This window comes from Kogia breviceps, chromosome 17 (assembly GCF_026419965.1).
Source record: "Kogia breviceps isolate mKogBre1 chromosome 17, mKogBre1 haplotype 1, whole genome shotgun sequence".
Lineage (NCBI taxonomy): Eukaryota > Metazoa > Chordata > Mammalia > Artiodactyla > Physeteridae > Kogia > Kogia breviceps.
Genome location: NC_081326.1, coordinates 32172836 through 32198963, shown reverse-complemented (window position 1 = coordinate 32198963; position 26128 = coordinate 32172836).

Genomic DNA, 26128 nt, shown 5'->3' with positions numbered 1-26128 from the left:
ATTGGCAAAAAAGCCTTTGGGATCACACTCCCGTTTCGCTGTTGACTTCCAGCCTTAGTACAGGCTGAGTCTAGCAAGTCCAAAGAGACACAATTAACCCACTGGGCCCTTCGCTGATTCACGTTTTTCTATACCCGCTATTCTGGGTATAGCCAACTGCCTAAAGGAAAGACGCTGGAGGATGTCCAAGAGGCCTCTGCATCTTCCGTTCGCCTGTCGTTTTACACCTCACACTGTGCTTCTGTGGAATTTGGAACGCACGCTGATAATCTCCTAGGGGAATTTCTTACCTCACATACGAGGTGTTGGAAGGAAATAGAAACAGAGTGCTTTGTTCTGTTGAGCTTACCTAGGGCAAGGGCGACCACGGCCTTGGCGAGTTAGGGATTCTTGAACTGTGTTCCCGAAGCTGTTTAGAGGTCGGAAAATCAAACCGTCCCAAGGAAAAGTGCCGTGTGCTGCACCTTTCTCTGCAAACACAGAGCGACTCTGAAAGGCCTGCGATGCTGGAGTTTGCATAAAGGGCGCAGAGCACCGTGGTTGTACAGAGTGTTCTGAAACCGAAACGGTTGCTGACACGAGGTGGCAAGGAGAACGGTAAAGACTCTTCCCCGTCAACTGACACAGAACAGCAACTTAGGGCTCACGGAGCTGTTGAACTCTTTCACTTAGGCAAGGCAAGTCAAGCTCTTCCTTCGAGGCTAGTGCTCACATTGAGCTTCACATTTGCTATAGAGCAGAGCAGGATGAGCTTGCAACTAGGAAGTGCAAGCACAATGCTTCTTTCCACAAAACTAACTCATGGTCTACGCTGAGTCATGCTGGCATATACTGAAAGAGCTGCCCTTACAATGCTTTTCAGGTTGCTTTCACGCCTTATGAACGGAGCTTTCAAAATTGGCAAAAAAGCCTTTGGGATCACACTCCTGTTTCGCTGTTGACTTCCATCCTTAGTACAGGCTGAGTCTAGCAAGTCCAAAGAGACACAATTAATCCACTGGGCCCTTCGCTGATTCACGTTTTTCTATACCCGCTATTCTGGGTATAGCGAACTGCCTAAAGGAAGGACGCTGGAGGATGTCCAAGAGGCCTCTGCATCTTCAGTATGCCTGTCCTTTTACACCATGAACTGGGCTTCTGTGGAATTTGGAACGCACGCTGATAATCTCCTAGGGGAATTTCTTACCTCACATAAGAGGTGTTGGAAGGAAATAGAAACAGAGTGCTTTGTTCTGTTGAGCTTACCTAGGGCAAGGGCGACCACGTCCTTGGCGAGTTAGGGATTCTTGAACTGTGTTCCCGAAGCTGTTTAGAGGTCGGAAAATCAAACCGTCCCAAGGAAAAGTGCCGTGTGCTGCACCTTTCTCTGCAAACACAGAGCGACTCTGAAAGGCCTGCGATGCTGGAGTTTGCATACAGGGCCCAGAGCACCACGGGCGTACAGAGTGTTCTGAAACCGAAACGGTTGCTGACACGAGGTGGCAAGCAGAACGGTAAAGCCTCTTCCCAGTCAACTGACACAGAACAGCAACTTCGGGCTCACGGAGCTGTTGCACTCTTTCCCTTAGGCAAGCCAGGTCAAGCTCTTCCTTCGAGGCCAGTGCTCACATTGAGCTTCACATTTGCTATAGAGCAGAGCAGGATGAGCTTGCAACTAGGAAGTGCAAGCACAATGCTTCTTTCCACAAAGCTAACTCATGGTCTACGCTGAGTCATGCTGGCATATACTGAAAGAGCTGCCCTTACAATGCTTTTCAGGTTGCTTTCACGCCTTATGAACGGAGCTTTCAAAATTGGCAAAAAAGCCTTTGGGATCACACTCCCGTTTCGCTGTTGACTTCCAGCCTTAGTACAGGCTGAGTCTAGCAAGTCCAAAGAGACACAACTAACCCACTGGGCCCTTCGCTGATTCACGTTTTTCTATACCCGCTATTCTGGGCATAGCCAACTGCCTAGAGGAAGGACACTGGAGGATGTCCAAGAGGCCTCTGCATCTTCCGTTCGCCTGTCGTTTTACACCTCGCACTGTGCTTCTGTGGAATTTGAAACGCACGCTGATAATCTCCTAGGGGAATTTCTTACCTCACATAAGAGGTGTTGGAAGGAAATAGAAACAGAGTGCTTTGTTCTGTTGAGCTTACCTAGGGCAAGGGCGACCACGTCCTTGGCGAGTTAGGGATTCTTGAACTGTGTTCCCGAAGCTGTTTAGAGGTCGGAAAATCAAACCGTCCCAAGGAAAAGTGCCGTGTGCTGCACCTTTCTCTGCAAACACAGAGCGACTCTGAAGGCCTGCGATGCTGGAGTTTGCATACAGGGCCCAGAGCACCGTGGGGGTACAGAGTGTTCTGAAACCGAAACGGTTGCTGACACGAGGTGGCAAGCAGAACGGTAAAGCCTCTTCCCCGTCAACTGACACAGAAGAGCAATTTAGGGCTCACGGAGCTGTTGCACTCTTTCACTTAGGCAAGGCAAGTCAAGCTCTTCCTTCGAGGCTAGTGCTCACATTGAGCTTCACATTTGCTATAGAGCAGAGCAGGATGAGCTTGCAACTAGGAAGTGCAAGCACAATGCTTCTTTCCTCAAAACTAACTCATGGTCTACGCTGAGTCATGCTGGCATATACTGAAAGAACTGCCCTTACCATGCTTTTCAGGTAGCTTTCACGCCTTATGAACGGAGCTTTCAAAATTGGCAAAAAAGCCTTTGGGATCACACTCCCGTTTCGCTGTTGACTTCCAGCCTTACTACAGGCTGAGTCTAGCAAGTCCAAAGAGACACAATTAACCCACTGGGCCCTTCGCTGATTCACGTTTTTCTATACCCGCTATTCTGGGTATAGCGAACTGCCTAAAGGAAGGACGCTGGAGGATGTCCAAGAGGCCTCTGCATCTTCCTTAGGCCTGCCGTTTTACACCATGAACTGTGCTTCTGTGGAATTTGGAACGCACGCTGATAATCTCCTAGGGGAATTTCTTACCTCACATAAGAGGTGTTGGAAGGAAATAGAAACAGAGTGCTTTGTTCTGTTGAGCTTACCTAGGGCAAGGGCGACCACGTCCTTGGCGAGTTAGGGATTCTTGAACTGTGTTCCCGAAGCTGTTTAGAGGTCGGAAAATCAAACCGTCCCAAGGAAAAGTGCCGTGTGCTGCACCTTTCTCTGCAAACACAGAGCGACTCTGAAAGGCCTTCGATGCTGGAGTTTGCATACAGGGCCCAGAGCACCGTGGGGGTACAGAGTGTTCTGAAACCGAAACGGTTGCTGACACGAGGTGGCAAGGAGAACGGTAAAGACTCTTCCCCATAAACTGACACAGAACAGCAACTTAGGGCTCACGGAGCTGTTGCACTCTTTCACTTAGGCAAGGCAAGTCAAGCTCTTCCTTCGAGGCTAGTGCTCACATTGAGCTTCACATTTGCTATAGAGCAGAGCAGGATGAGCTTGCAACTAGGAAGTGCAAGCACAATGCTTCTATCCACAAAACTAACTCATGGTCTACGCTGAGTCATGCTGGCATATACTGAAAGAGCTGCCCTTACAATGCTTTTCAGGTTGCTTTCACGCCTTATGAACGGAGCTATCAAAATTGGCAAAAAAGCCTTTGGGATCACACTCCCGTTTCGCTGTTGACTTCCAGCCTTAGTACAGGCTGAGTCTAGCAAGTCCAAAGAGACACAATTAACCCACTGGGCCCTTCGCTGATTCACGTTTTTCTATACCCGCTATTCTGGGTATAGCCAACTGCCTAAAGGAAGGACGCTGGAGGATGTCCAAGAGGACTCTGCATCTTCCGTTCGCCTGTCGTTTTACACCTCGCACCTTGCTTCTGTGGAATTTGGAACGCACGCTGATAATCTCCTTGGGGAATTTCTTACCTCACATAAGAGGTGTTGGAAGGAAATAGAAACAGAGTGCTTTGTTCTGTTGAGCTTACCTAGGGCAAGGGCGACCACGTCCTTGGCGAGTTAGGGATTCTTGAACTGTGTTCCCGAAGCTGTTTAGAGGTCTGAAAATCAAACCGTTCGAAGGAAAAGTGCCGTGTGCTCCACCTTTCTCTGCAAACACAGAGCGACTCTGAAAGGCCTGCGATGCTGGAGTTTGCATACAGGGCCCAGAGCACCGTGGGGGTACAGAGTGTTCTGAAACCGAAACGGTTGCTGACACGAGGTGGCAAGGAGAACGGTAAAGACTCTTCCCCGTCAACTGACACAGAACAGCAACTTAGGGCTCACGGAGCTGTTGCACTCTTTCACTTAGGCAAGGCAAGTCAAGCTCTTCCTTCGATGCTAGTGCTCACATTGAGCTTCACATTTGCTATAGAGCAGAGCAGGATGAGCTTGCAACTAGGAAGTGCAAGCACAATGCTTCTTTCCACAAAACTAACTCATGGTCTACGCTGAGTCATGCTGGCATATACTGAAAGAGCTGCCCTTACAATGCTTTTCAGGTAGCTTTCACGCCTTATGAACGGAGCTTTCAAAATTGGCAAAAAAGCCTTTGGGATCACACTCCCGTTTCGCTGTTGACTTCCAGCCTTAGTACAGGATGAGTCTAGCAAGTCCAAAGAGACACAATTAACCCACTGGGCCCTTCGCTGATTCACGTTTTTCTATACCCGCTATTCTGGGCATAGCCAACTGCCTAAAGGAAGGACGCTGGAGGATGTCCAAGAGGCCTCTGCATCTTCCGTTCGCCTGTCGTTTTACACCTCGCACTGTGCTTCTGTGGAATTTGGAACGCACGCTGATAATCTCCTAGGGGAATTTCTTACCTCACATAAGAGGTGTTGGAAGGAAATAGAAACAGAGTGCTTTGTTCTGTTGAGCTTACCTAGGGCAAGGGCGACCACGTCCTTGGCGAGTTAGGGATTCTTGAACTGTGTTCCCGAAGCTGTTTAGAGGTCGGAAAATCAAACCGTCCCAAGGAAAAGTGCCGTGTGCTGCACCTTTCTCTGCAAACACAGAGCGACTCTGAAAGGCCTGCGATGCTGGATTTTGCATACAGGGCCCAGAGCACCGTGGGGGTACAGAGTGTTCTGAAACCGAAACGGTTGCTGACACGAGGTGGCAAGCAGAACGGTAAAGCCTCTTCCCCGTCAACTGACACAGAACAGCAATTTAGGGCTCACGGAGCTGTTGTACTCTTTCACTTAGGCAAGGCAAGTCAAGCGCTTCCTTCGAGGCTAGTGCTCACATTGAGCTTCACATTTGCTATAGAGCAGAGCAGGATGAGCTTGCAACTAGGAAGTGCAAGCACAATGCTTCTTTCCACAAAACTAACTCATGGTCTACGCTGAGTCATGCTGGCATATACTGAAAGAGCTGCCCTTACCATGCTTTTCAGGTAGCTTTCATGCCTTATGAACGGAGCTTTCAAAATTGGCAAAAAAGCCTTTGGGATCACACTCCCGTTTCGCTGTTGACTTCCATCCTTAGTACAGGCTGAGTCTAGCAAGTCCAAAGAGACACAATGAACCCACTGGGCCCTTCGCTGATTCACGTTTTTCTATACCCGCTATTCTGGGTATAGCGAACTGCCTAAAGGAAGGACGCTGGAGGATGTCCAAGAGGCCTCTGCATCTTCCTTAGGCCTGCCGTTTTACACCATGAACTGTGCTTCTGTGGAATTTGGCACGCACGCTGATAATCTCCTAGGGGAATTTCTTACCTCACATAAGAGGTGTTGGAAGGAAATAGAAACAGAGTGCTTTGTTCTGTTGAGCTTACCTAGGGCAAGGGCGACCACGTCCTTGGCGAGTTAGGGATTCTTGAACTGTGTTCCCGAAGCTGTTTAGAGGTCGGAAAATCAAACCGTCCCAAGGAAAAGTGCCGTGTGCTGCACCTTTCTCTGCAAACACAGAGCGACTCTGAAAGGCCTGCGATGCTGGATTTTGCATACAGGGCCCAGAGCACCACGGGCGTACAGAGTGTTCTGAAACCGAAACGGTTGCTGACACGAGGTGGCAAGCAGAACGGTAAAGCCTCTTCCCGGTCAACTGACACAGAACAGCAACTTAGGGCTCACGGAGCTGTTGCACTCTTTCACTTAGGCAAGGCAAGTCAAGCTCTTCCTTCGAGGCTAGTGCTCACATTGAGCTTCACATTTGCTATAGAGCAGAGCAGGATGAGCTTGCAACTAGGAAGTGCAAGCACAATGCTTCTATCCACAAAACTAACTCATGGTCTACGCTGAGTCATGCTGGCATATACTGAAAGAGCTGCCCTTACAATGCTTTTCAGGTTGCTTTCACGCCTTATGAACGGAGCTATCAAAATTGGCAAAAAAGCCTTTGGGATCACACTCCCGTTTCGCTGTTGACTTCCAGCCTTAGTACAGGCTGAGTCTAGCAAGTCCAAAGAGACACAATTAACCCACTGGGCCCTTCGCTGATTCACGTTTTTCTATACCCGCTATTCTGGGTATAGCCAACTGCCTAAAGGAAAGACGCTGGAGGATGTCCAAGAGGCCTCTGCATCTTCCGTTCGCCTGTCGTTTTACACCTCACACTGTGCTTCTGTGGAATTTGGAACGCACGCTGATAATCTCCTAGGGGAATTTCTTACCTCACATACGAGGTGTTGGAAGGAAATAGAAACAGAGTGCTTTGTTCTGTTGAGCTTACCTAGGGCAAGGGCGACCACGGCCTTGGCGAGTTAGGGATTCTTGAACTGTGTTCCCGAAGCTGTTTAGAGGTCGGAAAATCAAACCGTCCCAAGGAAAAGTGCCGTGTGCTGCACCTTTCTCTGCAAACACAGAGCGACTCTGAAAGGCCTGCGATGCTGGAGTTTGCATAAAGGGCGCAGAGCACCGTGGTTGTACAGAGTGTTCTGAAACCGAAACGGTTGCTGACACGAGGTGGCAAGGAGAACGGTAAAGACTCTTCCCCGTCAACTGACACAGAACAGCAACTTAGGGCTCACGGAGCTGTTGAACTCTTTCACTTAGGCAAGGCAAGTCAAGCTCTTCCTTCGAGGCTAGTGCTCACATTGAGCTTCACATTTGCTATAGAGCAGAGCAGGATGAGCTTGCAACTAGGAAGTGCAAGCACAATGCTTCTTTCCACAAAACTAACTCATGGTCTACGCTGAGTCATGCTGGCATATACTGAAAGAGCTGCCCTTACAATGCTTTTCAGGTTGCTTTCACACCTTATGAACGGAGCTTTCAAAATTGGCAAAAAAGCCTTTGGGATCACACTCCTGTTTCGCTGTTGACTTCCATCCTTAGTACAGGCTGAGTCTAGCAAGTCCAAAGAGACACAATTAATCCACTGGGCCCTTCGCTGATTCACGTTTTTCTATACCCGCTATTCTGGGTATAGCGAACTGCCTAAAGGAAGGACGCTGGAGGATGTCCAAGAGGCCTCTGCATCTTCAGTATGCCTGTCCTTTTACACCATGAACTGGGCTTCTGTGGAATTTGGAACGCACGCTGATAATCTCCTAGGGGAATTTCTTACCTCACATAAGAGGTGTTGGAAGGAAATAGAAACAGAGTGCTTTGTTCTGTTGAGCTTACCTAGGGCAAGGGCGACCACGTCCTTGGCGAGTTAGGGATTCTTGAACTGTGTTCCCGAAGCTGTTTAGAGGTCGGAAAATCAAACCGTCCCAAGGAAAAGTGCCGTGTGCTGCACCTTTCTCTGCAAACACAGAGCGACTCTGAAAGGCCTGCGATGCTGGAGTTTGCATACAGGGCCCAGAGCACCACGGGCGTACAGAGTGTTCTGAAACCGAAACGGTTGCTGACACGAGGTGGCAAGCAGAACGGTAAAGCCTCTTCCCAGTCAACTGACACAGAACAGCAACTTCGGGCTCACGGAGCTGTTGCACTCTTTCCCTTAGGCAAGCCAGGTCAAGCTCTTCCTTCGAGGCCAGTGCTCACATTGAGCTTCACATTTGCTATAGAGCAGAGCAGGATGAGCTTGCAACTAGGAAGTGCAAGCACAATGCTTCTTTCCACAAAGCTAACTCATGGTCTACGCTGAGTCATGCTGGCATATACTGAAAGAGCTGCCCTTAAAATGCTTTTCAGGTTGCTTTCACGCCTTATGAACGGAGCTTTCAAAATTGGCAAAAAAGCCTTTGGGATCACACTCCCGTTTCGCTGTTGACTTCCAGCCTTAGTACAGGCTGAGTCTAGCAAGTCCAAAGAGACACAACTAACCCACTGGGCCCTTCGCTGATTCACGTTTTTCTATACCCGCTATTCTGGGCATAGCCAACTGCCTAGAGGAAGGACACTGGAGGATGTCCAAGAGGCCTCTGCATCTTCCGTTCGCCTGTCGTTTTACACCTCGCACTGTGCTTCTGTGGAATTTGAAACGCACGCTGATAATCTCCTAGGGGAATTTCTTACCTCACATAAGAGGTGTTGGAAGGAAATAGAAACAGAGTGCTTTGTTCTGTTGAGCTTACCTAGGGCAAGGGCGACCACGTCCTTGGCGAGTTAGGGATTCTTGAACTGTGTTCCCGAAGCTGTTTAGAGGTCGGAAAATCAAACCGTCCCAAGGAAAAGTGCCGTGTGCTGCACCTTTCTCTGCAAACACAGAGCGACTCTGAAGGCCTGCGATGCTGGAGTTTGCATACAGGGCCCAGAGCACCGTGGGGGTACAGAGTGTTCTGAAACCGAAACGGTTGCTGACACGAGGTGGCAAGCAGAACGGTAAAGCCTCTTCCCCGTCAACTGACACAGAAGAGCAATTTAGGGCTCACGGAGCTGTTGCACTCTTTCACTTAGTCAAGGCAAGTCAAGCTCTTCCTTCGAGGCTAGTGCCCACATTGAGCTTCACATTTGCTATAGAGCAGAGCAGGATGAGCTTGCAACTAGGAAGTGCAAGCACAATGCTTCTTTCCTCAAAACTAACTCATGGTCTACGCTGAGTCATGCTGGCATATACTGAAAGAACTGCCCTTACCATGCTTTTCAGGTAGCTTTCACGCCTTATGAACGGAGCTTTCAAAATTGGCAAAAAAGCCTTTGGGATCACACTCCCGTTTCGCTGTTGACTTCCAGCCTTACTACAGGCTGAGTCTAGCAAGTCCAAAGAGACACAATTAACCCACTGGGCCCTTCGCTGATTCACGTTTTTCTATACCCGCTACTCTGGGTATAGCGAACTGCCTAAAGGAAGGACGCTGGAGGATGTCCAAGAGGCCTCTGCATCTTCCTTAGGCCTGCCGTTTTACACCATGAACTGTGCTTCTGTGGAATTTGGAACGCACGCTGATAATCTCCTAGGGGAATTTCTTACCTCACATAAGAGGTGTTGGAAGGAAATAGAAACAGAGTGCTTTGTTCTGTTGAGCTTACCTAGGGCAAGGGCGACCACGTCCTTGGCGAGTTAGGGATTCTTGAACTGTGTTCCCGAAGCTGTTTAGAGGTCGGAAAATCAAACCGTCCCAAGGAAAAGTGCCGTGTGCTGCACCTTTCTCTGCAAACACAGAGCGACTCTGAAAGGCCTTCAATGCTGGAGTTTGCATACAGGGCCCAGAGCACCGTGGGGGTACAGAGTGTTCTGAAACCGAAACGGTTGCTGACACGAGGTGGCAAGGAGAACGGTAAAGACTCTTCCCCATAAACTGACACAGAACAGCAACTTAGGGCTCACGGAGCTGTTGCACTCTTTCACTTAGGCAAGGCAAGTCAAGCTCTTCCTTCGAGGCTAGTGCTCACATTGAGCTTCACATTTGCTATAGAGCAGAGCAGGATGAGCTTGCAACTAGGAAGTGCAAGCACAATGCTTCTATCCACAAAACTAACTCATGGTCTACGCTGAGTCATGCTGGCATATACTGAAAGAGCTGCCCTTACAATGCTTTTCAGGTTACTTTCACGCCTTATGAACGGAGCTATCAAAATTGGCAAAAAAGCCTTTGGGATCACACTCCCGTTTCGCTGTTGACTTCCAGCCTTAGTACAGGCTGAGTCTAGCAAGTCCAAAGAGACACAATTAACCCACTGGGCCCTTCGCTGATTCACGTTTTTCTATACCCGCTATTCTGGGTATAGCCAACTGCCTAAAGGAAGGACGCTGGAGGATGTCCAAGAGGCCTCTGCATCTTCCGTTCGCCTGTCGTTTTACACCTCGCACCTTGCTTCTGTGGAATTTGGAACGCACGCTGATAATCTCCTTGGGGAATTTCTTACCTCACATAAGAGGTGTTGGAAGGAAATAGAAACAGAGTGCTTTGTTCTGTTGAGCTTACCTAGGGCAAGGGCGACCACGTCCTTGGCGAGTTAGGGATTCTTGAACTGTGTTCCCGAAGCTGTTTAGAGGTCGGAAAATCAAACCGTCCCAAGGAAAAGTGCCGTGTGCTGCACCTTTCTCTGCAAACACAGAGCGACTCTGAAAGGCCTGCGATGCTGGAGTTTGCATACAGGGCCCAGAGCACCGTGGGGGTACAGAGTGTTCTGAAACCGAAACGGTTGCTGACACGAGGTGGCAAGCAGAACGGTAAAGCCTCTTCCCCGTCAACTGACACAGAACAGCAATTTAGGGCTCACGGAGCTGTTGCACTCTTTCACTTAGGCAAGGCAAGTCAAGCTCTTCCTTCGAGGCTAGTGCTCACATTGAGCTTCACATTTGCTATAGAGCAGAGCAGGATGAGCTTGCAACTAGGAAGTGCAAGCACAATGCTTCTTTCCTCAAAACTAACTCATGGTGTACGCTGAGTCATGCTGGCATATACTGAAAGAACTGCCCTTACCATGCTTTTCAGGTAGCTTTCACGCCTTATGAACGGAGCTTTCAAAATTGGCAAAAAAGCCTTTGGGATCACACTCCCGTTTCGCTGTTGACTTCCAGCCTTACTACAGGCTGAGTCTAGCAAGTCCAAAGAGACACAATTAACCCACTGGGCCCTTCGCTGATTCACGTTTTTCTATACCCGCTATTCTGGGTATAGCCAACTGCCTAAAGGAAGGACGCTGGAGGATGTCCAAGAGGCCTCTGCATCTTCCTTAGGCCTGCCGTTTTACACCATGAACTGTGCTTCTGTGGAATTTGGTACGCACGCTGATAATCTCCTAGGGGAATTTCTTACCTCACATAAGAGGTGTTGGAAGGAAATAGAAACAGAGTGCTTTGTTCTGTTGAGCTTACCTAGGGCAAGGGCGACCACGTCCTTGGCGAGTTAGGGATTCTTGAACTGTGTTCCCGAAGCTGTTTAGAGGTCGGAAAATCAAACCGTCCCAAGGAAAAGTGCCGTGTGCTGCACCTTTCTCTGCAAACACAGAGCGACTCTGAAAGGCCTTCGATGCTGGAGTTTGCATACAGGGCCCAGAGCACCGTGGGGGTACAGAGTGTTCTGAAACCGAAACGGTTGCTGACACGAGGTGGCAAGGAGAACGGTAAAGACTCTTCCCCATAAACTGACACAGAACAGCAACTTAGGGCTCACGGAGCTGTTGCACTCTTTCACTTAGGCAAGGCAAGTCAAGCTCTTCCTTCGAGGCTAGTGCTCACATTGAGCTTCACATTTGCTATAGAGCAGAGCAGGATGAGCTTGCAACTAGGAAGTGCAAGCACAATGCTTCTTTCCACAAAACTAACTCATGGTCTACGCTGAGTCATGCTGGCATATACTGAAAGAGCTGCCCTTACAATGCTTTTCAGGTTGCTTTCACGCCTTATGAAGGGAGATTTCAAAATTGGCAAAAAAGCCTTTGGGATCACACTCCCGTTTCGCTGTTGACTTCCATCCTTAGTACAGGCTGAGTCTAGCAAGTCCAAAGAGACACAATTAACCCACTGGGCCCTTCGCTGATTCACGTTTTTCTATACCCGCTATTCTGGGTATAGCGAACTGCCTAAAGGAAGGACGCTGGAGGATGTCCAAGAGGCCTCTGCATCTTCAGTATGCCTGTCCTTTTACACCATGAACTGGGCTTCTGTGGAATTTGGAACGCACGCTGATAATCTCCTAGGGGAATTTCTTACCTCACATAAGAGGTGTTGGAAGGAAATAGAAACAGAGTGCTTTGTTCTGTTGAGCTTACCTAGGGCAAGGGCGACCACGTCCTTGGCGAGTTAGGGATTCTTGAACTGTGTTCCCGAAGCTGTTTAGAGGTCGGAAAATCAAACCGTCCCAAGGAAAAGTGCCGTGTGCTGCACCTTTCTCTGCAAACACAGAGCGACTCTGAAAGGCCTGCGATGCTGGATTTTGCATACAGGGCCCAGAGCACCACGGGCGTACAGAGTGTTCTGAAACCGAAACGGTTGCTGACACGAGGTGGCAAGGAGAACGGTAAAGCCTCTTCCCGGTCAACTGACACAAAACAGCAACTTCGGGCTCACGGAGCTGTTGCACTCTTTCACTTAGGCAAGGCAAGTCAAGCTCTTCCTTCGAGGCTAGTGCTCACATTGAGCTTCACATTTGCTATAGAGCAGAGCAGGATGAGCTTGCAACTAGGAAGTGCAAGCACAATGCTTCTTTCCACAAAACTAACTCATGGTCTACGCTGAGTCATGCTGGCATATACTGAAAGAGCTGCCCTTACAATACTTTTCAGGTAGCTTTCACGCCTTATGAACGGAGCTTTCAAAATTGGCAAAAAAGCCTTTGGGATCACACTCCCGTTTCGCTGTTGACTTCCATCCTTAGTACAGGCTGAGTCTAGCAAGTCCAAAGAGACACAATTAACCCACTGGGCCCTTCGCTGATTCACGTTTTTCTATACCCGCTATTCTGGGTATAGCGAACTGCCTAAAGGAAGGACGCTGGAGGATGTCCAAGAGGCCTCTGCATCTTCCGTACTCCTGTCCTTTTACACCATGAACTGTGCTTCTGTGGAATTTGGAACACACGCTGATAATCTCCTAGGGGAATTTCTTACCTCACATAAGAGGTGTTGGAAGGAAATAGAAACAGAGTGCTTTGTTCTGTTGAGCTTACCTAGGGCAAGGGCGACCACGTCCTTGGCGAGTTAGGGATTCTTGAACTGTGTTCCCGAAGCTGTTTAGAGGTCGGAAAATCAAACCGTCCCAAGGAAAAGTGCCGTGTGCTGCACCTTTCTCTGCAAACACAGAGCGACTCTGAAAGGCCTGCGATGCTGGAGTTTGCATACAGGGCCCAGAGCACCGAGGGGGTACAGAGTGTTCTGAAAACCGAAACGGTTGCTGACACGAGGTGGCAAGCAGAACGGTAAAGCCTCTTCCCCGTCAACTGACACAGAACAGCAATTTAGGGCTCACGGAGCTGTTGCACTCTTTCCCTTAGGCAAGGCAGGTCAAGCTCTTCCTTCGAGGCCAGTGCTCACATTGAGCTTCACATTTGCTATAGAGCCGAGCAGGATGAGCTTGCAACTAGGAAGTGCAAGCACAATGCTTCTTTCCACAAAGCTAACTCATGGTCTACGCTGAGTCATGCTGGCATATACTGAAAGAGCTGCCCTTACAATGCTTTTCAGGTTGCTTTCACGCCTTATGAACGGAGCTTTCAAAATTGGCAAAAAAGCCTTTGGGATCACACTCCCGTTTCGCTGTTGACTTCCAGCCTTAGTACAGGCTGAGTCTAGCAAGTCCAAAGAGACACAACTAACCCACTGGGCCCTTCGCTGATTCACGTTTTTCTATACCCGCTATTCTGGGCATAGCCAACTGCCTAAAGGAAGGACACTGGAGGATGTCCAAGAGGCCTCTGCATCTTCCGTTCGCCTGTCGTTTTACACCTGGCACTGTGCTTCTGTGGAATTTGAAACGCACGCTGATAATCTCCTAGGGGATTTCTTACCTCACATAAGAGGTGTTGGAAGGAAATAGAAACAGAGTGCTTTGTTCTGTTGAGCTTACCTAGGGCAAGGGCGACCACGTCCTTGGCGAGTTAGGGATTCTTGAACTGTGTTCCCGAAGCTGTTTAGAGGTCGGAAAATCAAACCGTCCCAAGGAAAAGTGCCGTGTGCTGCACCTTTCTCTGCAAACACAGAGCGACTCTGAAAGGCCTGCGATGCTGGAGTTTGCATACAGGGCCCAGAGCACCGTGGGGGTACAGAGTGTTCTGAAACCGAAACGGTTGCTGACACGAGGTGGCAAGCAGAACGGTAAAGCCTCTTCCCCGTCAACTGACACAGAACAGCAATTTAGGGCTCACGGAGCTGTTGCACTCTTTCACTTAGGCAAGGCAAGTCAAGCTCTTCCTTCGAGGCTAGTGCTCACATTGAGCTTCACATTTGCTATAGAGCAGAGCAGGATGAGCTTGCAACTAGGAAGTGCAAGCACAATGCTTCTTTCCTCAAAACTAACTCATGGTCTACGCTGAGTCATGCTGGCATATACTGAAAGAACTGCCCTTACCATGCTTTTCAGGTAGCTTTCACGCCTTATGAACGGAGCTTTCAAAATTGGCAAAAAAGCCTTTGGGATCACACTCCCGTTTCGCTGTTGACTTCCAGCCTTACTACAGGCTGAGTCTAGCAAGTCCAAAGAGACACAATTAACCCACTGGGCCCTTCGCTGATTCACGTTTTTCTATACCCGCTATTCTGGGTATAGCCAACTGCCTAAAGGAAGGACGCTGGAGGATGTCCAAGAGGCCTCTGCATCTTCCTTAGGCCTGCCGTTTTACACCATGAACTGTGCTTCTGTGGAATTTGGTACGCACGCTGATAATCTCCTAGGGGAATTTCTTACCTCACATAAGAGGTGTTGGAAGGAAATAGAAACAGAGTGCTTTGTTCTGTTGAGCTTACCTAGGGCAAGGGCGACCACGTCCTTGGCGAGTTAGGGATTCTTGAACTGTGTTCCCGAAGCTGTTTAGAGGTCGGAAAATCAAACCGTCCCAAGGAAAAGTGCCGTGTGCTGCACCTTTCTCTGCAAACACAGAGCGACTCTGAAAGGCCTTCGATGCTGGAGTTTGCATACAGGGCCCAGAGCACCGTGGGGGTACAGAGTGTTCTGAAACCGAAACGGTTGCTGACACGAGGTGGCAAGGAGAACGGTAAAGACTCTTCCCCATAAACTGACACAGAACAGCAACTTAGGGCTCACGGAGCTGTTGCACTCTTTCACTTAGGCAAGGCAAGTCAAGCTCTTCCTTCGAGGCTAGTGCTCACATTGAGCTTCACATTTGCTATAGAGCAGAGCAGGATGAGCTTGCAACTAGGAAGTGCAAGCACAATGCTTCTTTCCACAAAACTAACTCATGGTCTACGCTGAGTCATGCTGGCATATACTGAAAGAGCTGCCCTTACAATGCTTTTCAGGTTGCTTTCACGCCTTATGAAGGGAGATTTCAAAATTGGCAAAAAAGCCTTTGGGATCACACTCCCGTTTCGCTGTTGACTTCCATCCTTCGTACAGGCTGAGTCTAGCAAGTCCAAAGAGACACAATTAACCCACTGGGCCCTTCGCTGATTCACGTTTTTCTATACCCGCTATTCTGGGTATAGCGAACTGCCTAAAGGAAGGACGCTGGAGGATGTCCAAGAGGCCTCTGCATCTTCAGTATGCCTGTCCTTTTACACCATGAACTGGGCTTCTGTGGAATTTGGAACGCACGCTGATAATCTCCTAGGGGAATTTCTTACCTCACATAAGAGGTGTTGGAAGGAAATAGAAACAGAGTGCTTTGTTCTGTTGAGCTTACCTAGGGCAAGGGCGACCACGTCCTTGGCGAGTTAGGGATTCTTGAACTGTGTTCCCGAAGCTGTTTAGAGGTCGGAAAATCAAACCGTCCCAAGGAAAAGTGCCGTGTGCTGCACCTTTCTCTGCAAACACAGAGCGACTCTGAAAGGCCTGCGATGCTGGATTTTGCATACAGGGCCCAGAGCACCACGGGCGTACAGAGTGTTCTGAAACCGAAACGGTTGCTGACACGAGGTGGCAAGGAGAACGGTAAAGCCTCTTCCCGGTCAACTGACACAAAACAGCAACTTCGGGCTCACGGAGCTGTTGCACTCTTTCACTTAGGCAAGGCAAGTCAAGCTCTTCCTTCGAGGCTAGTGCTCACATTGAGCTTCACATTTGCTATAGAGCAGAGCAGGATGAGCTTGCAACTAGGAAGTGCAAGCACAATGCTTCTTTCCACAAAACTAACTCATGGTCTACGCTGAGTCATGCTGGCATATACTGAAAGAGCTGCCCTTACAATACTTTTCAGGTAGCTTTCACGCCTTATGAACGGAGCTTTCAAAATTGGCAAAAAAGCCTTTGGGATCACACTCCCGTTTCGCTGTTGACTTCCATCCTTAGTACAGGCTGAGTCTAGCAAGTCCAAAGAGACACAATTAACCCACTGGGCCCTTCGCTGATTCACGTTTTTCTATACCCGCTATTCTGGGTATAGCGAACTGCCTAAAGGAAGGACGCTGGAGGATGTCCAAGAGGCCTCTGCATCTTCCGTACTCCTGTCCTTTTACACCATGAACTGTGCTTCTGTGGAATTTGGAACACACGCTGATAATCTCCTAGGGGAATTTCTTACCTCACATAAGAGGTGTTGGAAGGAAATAGAAACAGAGTGCTTTGTTCTGTTGAGCTTACCTAGGGCAAGGGCGACCACGTCCTTGGCGAGTTAGGGATTCTTGAACTGTGTTCCCGAAGCTGTTTAGAGGTCGGAAAATCAAACCGTCCCAAGGAAAAGTGCCGTGTGCTGCACCTTTCTCTGCAAACACAGAGCGACTCTGAAAGGCCTGCGATGCTGGAGTTTGCATACAGGGCCCAGAGCACCGAGGGGGTACAGAGTGTTCTGAAAACCGAAACGGTTGCTGACACGAGGTGGCAAGCAGAACGGTAAAGCCTCTTCCCCGTCAACTGACACAGAACAGCAATTTAGGGCTCACGGAGCTGTTGCACTCTTTCCCTTAGGCAAGGCAGGTCAAGCTCTTCCTTCGAGGCCAGTGCTCACATTGAGCTTCACATTTGCTATAGAGCCGAGCAGGATGAGCTTGCAACTAGGAAGTGCAAGCACAATGCTTCTTTCCACAAAGCTAACTCATGGTCTACGCTGAGTCATGCTGGCATATACTGAAAGAGCTGCCCTTACAATGCTTTTCAGGTTGCTTTCACGCCTTATGAACGGAGCTTTCAAAATTGGCAAAAAAGCCTTTGGGATCACACTCCCGTTTCGCTGTTGACTTCCAGCCTTAGTACAGGCTGAGTCTAGCAAGTCCAAAGAGACACAACTAACCCACTGGGCCCTTCGCTGATTCACGTTTTTCTATACCCGCTATTCTGGGCATAGCCAACTGCCTAAAGGAAGGACACTGGAGGATGTCCAAGAGGCCTCTGCATCTTCCGTTCGCCTGTCGTTTTACACCTGGCACTGTGCTTCTGTGGAATTTGAAACGCACGCTGATAATCTCCTAGGGGATTTCTTACCTCACATAAGAGGTGTTGGAAGGAAATAGAAACAGAGTGCTTTGTTCTGTTGAGCTTACCTAGGGCAAGGGCGACCACGTCCTTGGCGAGTTAGGGATTCTTGAACTGTGTTCCCGAAGCTGTTTAGAGGTCGGAAAATCAAACCGTCCCAAGGAAAAGTGCCGTGTGCTGCACCTTTCTCTGCAAACACAGAGCGACTCTGAAGGCCTGCGATGCTGGAGTTTGCATACAGGGCCCAGAGCACCGTGGGGGTACAGAGTGTTCTGAAACCGAAACGGTTGCTGACACGAGGTGGCAAGCAGAACGGTAAAGCCTCTTCCCCGTCAACTGACACAGAAGAGCAATTTAGGGCTCACGGAGCTGTTGCACTCTTTCACTTAGGCAAGGCAAGTCAAGCTCTTCCTTCGAGGCTAGTGCTCACATTGAGCTTCACATTTGCTATAGAGCAGAGCAGGATGAGCTTGCAACTAGGAAGTGCAAGCACAATGCTTCTTTCCTCAAAACTAACTCATGGTCTACGCTGAGTCATGCTGGCATATACTGAAAGAACTGCCCTTACCATGCTTTTCAGGTAGCTTTCACGCCTTATGAACGGAGCTTTCAAAATTGGCAAAAAAGCCTTTGGGATCACACTCCCGTTTCGCTGTTGACTTCCAGCCTTACTACAGGCTGAGTCTAGCAAGTCCAAAGAGACACAATTAACCCACTGGGCCCTTCGCTGATTCACGTTTTTCTATACCCGCTATTCTGGGTATAGCGAACTGCCTAAAGGAAGGACGCTGGAGGATGTCCAAGAGGCCTCTGCATCTTCCTTAGGCCTGCCATTTTACACCATGAACTGTGCTTCTGTGGAATTTGGTACGCACGCTGATAATCTCCTAGGGGAATTTCTTACCTCACATAAGAGGTGTTGGAAGGAAATAGAAACAGAGTGCTTTGTTCTGTTGAGCTTACCTAGGGCAAGGGCGACCACGTCCTTGGCGAGTTAGGGATTCTTGAACTGTGTTCCCGAAGCTGTTTAGAGGTCGGAAAATCAAACCGTCCCAAGGAAAAGTGCCGTGTGCTGCACCTTTCTCTGCAAACACAGAGCGACTCTGAAAGGCCTTCGATGCTGGAGTTTGCATACAGGGCCCAGAGCACCGTGGGGGTACAGAGTGTTCTGAAACCGAAACGGTTGCTGACACGAGGTGGCAAGGAGAACGGTAAAGACTCTTCCCCATAAACTGACACAGAACAGCAACTTAGGGCTCACGGAGCTGTTGCACTCTTTCACTTAGGCAAGGCAAGTCAAGCTCTTCCTTCGAGGCTAGTGCTCACATTGAGCTTCACATTTGCTATAGAGCAGAGCAGGATGAGCTTGCAACTAGGAAGTGCAAGCACAATGCTTCTTTCCACAAAACTAACTCATGGTCTACGCTGAGTCATGCTGGCATATACTGAAAGAGCTGCCCTTACAATGCTTTTCAGGTTGCTTTCACGCCTTATGAACGGAGCTATCAAAATTGGCAAAAAAGCCTTTGGGATCACACTCCCGTTTCGCTGTTGACTTCCATCCTTAGTACAGGCTGAGTCTAGCAAGTCCAAAGAGACACAATTAACCCACTGGGCCCTTCGCTGATTCACGTTTTTCTATACCCGCTATTCTGGGTATAGCGAACTGCCTAAAGGAAGGACGCAGGAGGATGTCCAAGAGGCCTTTGCATCTTCCGTTCGCCTGTCGTTTTACACCTCGCACTGTGCTTCTGTGGAATTTGGAACGCACGCTGATAATCTCCTAGGGGAATTTCTTACCTCACATAAGAGGTGTTGGAAGGAAATAGAAACAGAGTGCTTTGTTCTGTTGAGCTTACCTAGGGCAAGGGCGACCACGTCCTTGGCGAGTTAGGGATTCTTGAACTGTGTTCCCGAAGCTGTTTAGAGGTCGGAAAATCAAACCATCCCAAGGAAAAGTGCCGTGTGCTGCACCTTTCTCTGCAAACACAGAGCGACTCTGAAAGGCCTGCGATGCTGGTGTTTGCATAAAGGGCGCAGAGCACCGTGGTTGTACAGAGTGTTCTGAAACCGAAACGGTTGCTGACACGAGGTGGCAAGGAGAACGGTAAAGACTCTTCCCCGTCAACTGACACAGAACAGCAACTTAGGGCTCACGGAGCTGTTGCACTCTTTCACTTAGGCAAGGCAAGTCAAGCTCTTCCTTCGAGGCTAGTGCTCACATTGAGCTTCACATTTGCTATAGAGCAGAGCAGGATGAGCTTGCAACTAGGAAGTGCAAGCACAATGCTTCTTTCCACAAAACTAACTCATGGTCTACGCTGAGTCATGCTGGCATATACTGAAAGAGCTGCCCTTACAATGCTTTTCAGGTTGCATTCACGCCTTATGAAGGGAGATTTCAAAATTGGCAAAAAAGCCTTTGGGATCACACTCCTGTTTCGCTGTTGACTTCCATCCTTAGTACAGGCTGAGTCTAGCAAGTCCAAAGAGACACAATTAATCCACTGGGCCCTTCGCTGATTCACGTTTCTCTATACCAGCTATTCTGGGTATAGCGATCTGCCTAAAGGAAGGATGCTGGAGGATGTCCAAGAGGCCTCTGCATCTTCAGTATGCCTGTACTTTTACACCATGAACTGGGCTTCTGTGGAATTTGGAACGCACGCTGATAATCTCCTAGGGGAATTTCTTACCTCACATAAGAGGTGTTGGAAGGAAATAGAAACAGAGTGCTTTGTTCTGTTGAGCTTACCTAGGGCAAGGGCGACCACGTCCTTGGCGAGTTAGGGATTCTTGAACTGTGTTCCCGAAGCTGTTTAGAGGTCGGAAAATCAAACCGTCCCAAGGAAAAGTGCCGTGTGCTGCACATTTCTCTGCAAACACAGAGCGACTCTGAAAGGCCTGCGATGCTGGAGTTTGCATACAGGGCCCAGAGCACCGTGGGGGTACAGAGTGTTCTTAAACCGAAACGGTTGCTGACACGAGGTGGCAAGGAGAACGGTAAAGACTCTTCCCCGTAAACTGACACAGAGCAGCAACTTAGGGCTCACGGAGCTGTTGCACTCTTTCACTTAGGCAAGGCAAGTCAAGCTCTTCCTTCGAGGCTAGTGCTCACATTGAGCTTCACATTTGCTATAGAGCAGAGCAGGATGAGCTTGCAACTAGGAAGTGCAAGCACAATGCTTCTTTCCTCAAAACTAACTCATGGTCTACGCTGAGTCATGCTGGCATATACTGAAAGAACTGCCCTTACCATGCTTTTCAGGTAGCTTTCACGCCTTATGAACGGAGCTTTCAAAATTGGCAAAAAAGCCTTTGGGATCACACTCCCGTTTCGCTGTTGACTTCCAGCCTTACTACAGGCTGAGTCTAGCAAGTCCAAAGAGACACAATTAACCCACTGGGCCCTTCGCTGATTCACGTTTTTCTATACCCGCTATTCTGGGTATAGCCAACTGCCTAAAGGAAGGACGCTGGAGGATGTCCAAGAGGCCTCTGCATCTTCCTTAGGCCTGCCGTTTTACACCATGAACTGTGCTTCTGTGGAATTTGGTACGCACGCTGATAATCTCCTAGGGGAATTTCTTACCTCACATAAGAGGTGTTGGAAGGAAATAGAAACAGAGTGCTTTGTTCTGTTGAGCTTACCTAGGGCAAGGGCGACCACGTCCTTGGCGAGTTAGGGATTCTTGAACTGTGTTCCCGAAGCTGTTTAGAGGTCGGAAAATCAAACCGTCCCAAGGAAAAGTGCCGTGTGCTGCACCTTTCTCTGCAAACACAGAGCGACTCTGAAAGGCCTTCGATGCTGGAGTTTGCATACAGGGCCCAGAGCACCGTGGGGGTACAGAGTGTTCTGAAACCGAAACGGTTGCTGACACGAGGTGGCAAGGAGAACGGTAAAGACTCTTCCCCATAAACTGACACAGAACAGCAACTTAGGGCTCACGGAGCTGTTGCACTCTTTCACTTAGGCAAGGCAAGTCAAGCTCTTCCTTCGAGGCTAGTGCTCACATTGAGCTTCACATTTGCTATAGAGCAGAGCAGGATGAGCTTGCAACTAGGAAGTGCAAGCACAATGCTTCTTTCCACAAAACTAACTCATGGTCTACGCTGAGTCATGCTGGCATATACTGAAAGAGCTGCCCTTACAATGCTTTTCAGGTTGCTTTCACGCCTTATGAAGGGAGATTTCAAAATTGGCAAAAAAGCCTTTGGGATCACACTCCCGTTTCGCTGTTGACTTCCATCCTTCGTACAGGCTGAGTCTAGCAAGTCCAAAGAGACACAATTAACCCACTGGGCCCTTCGCTGATTCACGTTTTTCTATACCCGCTATTCTGGGTATAGCGAACTGCCTAAAGGAAGGACGCTGGAGGATGTCCAAGAGGCCTCTGCATCTTCAGTATGCCTGTCCTTTTACACCATGAACTGGGCTTCTGTGGAATTTGGAACGCACGCTGATAATCTCCTAGGGGAATTTCTTACCTCACATAAGAGGTGTTGGAAGGAAATAGAAACAGAGTGCTTTGTTCTGTTGAGCTTACCTAGGGCAAGGGCGACCACGTCCTTGGCGAGTTAGGGATTCTTGAACTGTGTTCCCGAAGCTGTTTAGAGGTCGGAAAATCAAACCGTCCCAAGGAAAAGTGCCGTGTGCTGCACCTTTCTCTGCAAACACAGAGCGACTCTGAAAGGCCTGCGATGCTGGATTTTGCATACAGGGCCCAGAGCACCACGGGCGTACAGAGTGTTCTGAAACCGAAACGGTTGCTGACACGAGGTGGCAAGGAGAACGGTAAAGCCTCTTCCCGGTCAACTGACACAAAACAGCAACTTCGGGCTCACGGAGCTGTTGCACTCTTTCACTTAGGCAAGGCAAGTCAAGCTCTTCCTTCGAGGCTAGTGCTCACATTGAGCTTCACATTTGCTATAGAGAAGAGCAGGATGAGCTTGCAACTAGGAAGTGCAAGCACAATGCTTCTTTCCACAAAACTAACTCATGGTCTACGCTGAGTCATGCTGGCATATACTGAAAGAGCTGCCCTTACAATACTTTTCAGGTAGCTTTCACGCCTTATGAACGGAGCTTTCAAAATTGGCAAAAAAGCCTTTGGGATCACACTCCCGTTTCGCTGTTGACTTCCATCCTTAGTACAGGCTGAGTCTAGCAAGTCCAAAGAGACACAATTAACCCACTGGGCCCTTCGCTGATTCACGTTTTTCTATACCCGCTATTCTGGGTATAGCGAACTGCCTAAAGGAAGGACGCTGGAGGATGTCCAAGAGGCCTCTGCATCTTCCGTACTCCTGTCCTTTTACACCATGAACTGTGCTTCTGTGGAATTTGGAACACACGCTGATAATCTCCTAGGGGAATTTCTTACCTCACATAAGAGGTGTTGGAAGGAAATAGAAACAGAGTGCTTTGTTCTGTTGAGCTTACCTAGGGCAAGGGCGACCACGTCCTTGGCGAGTTAGGGATTCTTGAACTGTGTTCCCGAAGCTGTTTAGAGGTCGGAAAATCAAACCGTCCCAAGGAAAAGTGCCGTGTGCTGCACCTTTCTCTGCAAACACAGAGCGACTCTGAAAGGCCTGCGATGCTGGAGTTTGCATACAGGGCCCAGAGCACCGAGGGGGTACAGAGTGTTCTGAAAACCGAAACGGTTGCTGACACGAGGTGGCAAGCAGAACGGTAAAGCCTCTTCCCCGTCAACTGACACAGAACAGCAATTTAGGGCTCACGGAGCTGTTGCACTCTTTCCCTTAGGCAAGGCAGGTCAAGCTCTTCCTTCGAGGCCAGTGCTCACATTGAGCTTCACATTTGCTATAGAGCCGAGCAGGATGAGCTTGCAACTAGGAAGTGCAAGCACAATGCTTCTTTCCACAAAGCTAACTCATGGTCTACGCTGAGTCATGCTGGCATATACTGAAAGAGCTGCCCTTACAATGCTTTTCAGGTTGCTTTCACGCCTTATGAACGGAGCTTTCAAAATTGGCAAAAAAGCCTTTGGGATCACACTCCCGTTTCGCTGTTGACTTCCAGCCTTAGTACAGGCTGAGTCTAGCAAGTCCAAAGAGACACAACTAACCCACTGGGCCCTTCGCTGATTCACGTTTTTCTATACCCGCTATTCTGGGCATAGCCAACTGCCTAAAGGAAGGACACTGGAGGATGTCCAAGAGGCCTCTGCATCTTCCGTTCGCCTGTCGTTTTACACCTGGCACTGTGCTTCTGTGGAATTTGAAACGCACGCTGATAATCTCCTAGGGGATTTCTTACCTCACATAAGAGGTGTTGGAAGGAAATAGAAACAGAGTGCTTTGTTCTGTTGAGCTTACCTAGGGCAAGGGCGACCACGTCCTTGGCGAGTTAGGGATTCTTGAACTGTGTTCCCGAAGCTGTTTAGAGGTCGGAAAATCAAACCGTCCCAAGGAAAAGTGCCGTGTGCTGCACCTTTCTCTGCAAACACAGAGCGACTCTGAAGGCCTGCGATGCTGGAGTTTGCATACAGGGCCCAGAGCACCGTGGGGGTACAGAGTGTTCTGAAACCGAAACGGTTGCTGACACGAGGTGGCAAGCAGAACGGTAAAGCCTCTTCCCCGTCAACTGACACAGAAGAGCAATTTAGGGCTCACGGAGCTGTTGCACTCTTTCACTTAGGCAAGGCAAGTCAAGCTCTTCCTTCGAGGCTAGTGCTCACATTGAGCTTCACATTTGCTATAGAGCAGAGCAGGATGAGCTTGCAACTAGGAAGTGCAAGCACAATGCTTCTTTCCTCAAAACTAACTCATGGTCTACGCTGAGTCATGCTGGCATATACTGAAAGAACTGCCCTTACCATGCTTTTCAGGTAGCTTTCACGCCTTATGAACGGAGCTTTCAAAATTGGCAAAAAAGCCTTTGGGATCACACTCCCGTTTCGCTGTTGACTTCCAGCCTTACTACAGGCTGAGTCTAGCAAGTCCAAAGAGACACAATTAACCCACTGGGCCCTTCGCTGATTCACGTTTTTCTATACCCGCTATTCTGGGTATAGCGAACTGCCTAAAGGAAGGACGCTGGAGGATGTCCAAGAGGCCTCTGCATCTTCCTTAGGCCTGCCATTTTACACCATGAACTGTGCTTCTGTGGAATTTGGTACGCACGCTGATAATCTCCTAGGGGAATTTCTTACCTCACATAAGAGGTGTTGGAAGGAAATAGAAACAGAGTGCTTTGTTCTGTTGAGCTTACCTAGGGCAAGGGCGACCACGTCCTTGGCGAGTTAGGGATTCTTGAACTGTGTTCCCGAAGCTGTTTAGAGGTCGGAAAATCAAACCGTCCCAAGGAAAAGTGCCGTGTGCTGCACCTTTCTCTGCAAACACAGAGCGACTCTGAAAGGCCTTCGATGCTGGAGTTTGCATACAGGGCCCAGAGCACCGTGGGGGTACAGAGTGTTCTGAAACCGAAACGGTTGCTGACACGAGGTGGCAAGGAGAACGGTAAAGACTCTTCCCCATAAACTGACACAGAACAGCAACTTAGGGCTCACGGAGCTGTTGCACTCTTTCACTTAGGCAAGGCAAGTCAAGCTCTTCCTTCGAGGCTAGTGCTCACATTGAGCTTCACATTTGCTATAGAGCAGAGCAGGATGAGCTTGCAACTAGGAAGTGCAAGCACAATGCTTCTTTCCACAAAACTAACTCATGGTCTACGCTGAGTCATGCTGGCATATACTGAAAGAGCTGCCCTTACAATGCTTTTCAGGTTGCTTTCACGCCTTATGAACGGAGCTATCAAAATTGGCAAAAAAGCCTTTGGGATCACACTCCCGTTTCGCTGTTGACTTCCATCCTTAGTACAGGCTGAGTCTAGCAAGTCCAAAGAGACACAATTAACCCACTGGGCCCTTCGCTGATTCACGTTTTTCTATACCCGCTATTCTGGGTATAGCGAACTGCCTAAAGGAAGGACGCAGGAGGATGTCCAAGAGGCCTTTGCATCTTCCGTTCGCCTGTCGTTTTACACCTCGCACTGTGCTTCTGTGGAATTTGGAACGCACGCTGATAATCTCCTAGGGGAATTTCTTACCTCACATAAGAGGTGTTGGAAGGAAATAGAAACAGAGTGCTTTGTTCTGTTGAGCTTACCTAGGGCAAGGGCGACCACGTCCTTGGCGAGTTAGGGATTCTTGAACTGTGTTCCCGAAGCTGTTTAGAGGTCGGAAAATCAAACCATCCCAAGGAAAAGTGCCGTGTGCTGCACCTTTCTCTGCAAACACAGAGCGACTCTGAAAGGCCTGCGATGCTGGTGTTTGCATAAAGGGCGCAGAGCACCGTGGTTGTACAGAGTGTTCTGAAACCGAAACGGTTGCTGACACGAGGTGGCAAGGAGAACGGTAAAGACTCTTCCCCGTCAACTGACACAGAACAGCAACTTAGGGCTCACGGAGCTGTTGCACTCTTTCACTTAGGCAAGGCAAGTCAAGCTCTTCCTTCGAGGCTAGTGCTCACATTGAGCTTCACATTTGCTATAGAGCAGAGCAGGATGAGCTTGCAACTAGGAAGTGCAAGCACAATGCTTCTTTCCACAAAACTAACTCATGGTCTACGCTGAGTCATGCTGGCATATACTGAAAGAGCTGCCCTTACAATGCTTTTCAGGTTGCATTCACGCCTTATGAAGGGAGATTTCAAAATTGGCAAAAAAGCCTTTGGGATCACACTCCTGTTTCGCTGTTGACTTCCATCCTTAGTACAGGCTGAGTCTAGCAAGTCCAAAGAGACACAATTAATCCACTGGGCCCTTCGCTGATTCACGTTTCTCTATACCAGCTATTCTGGGT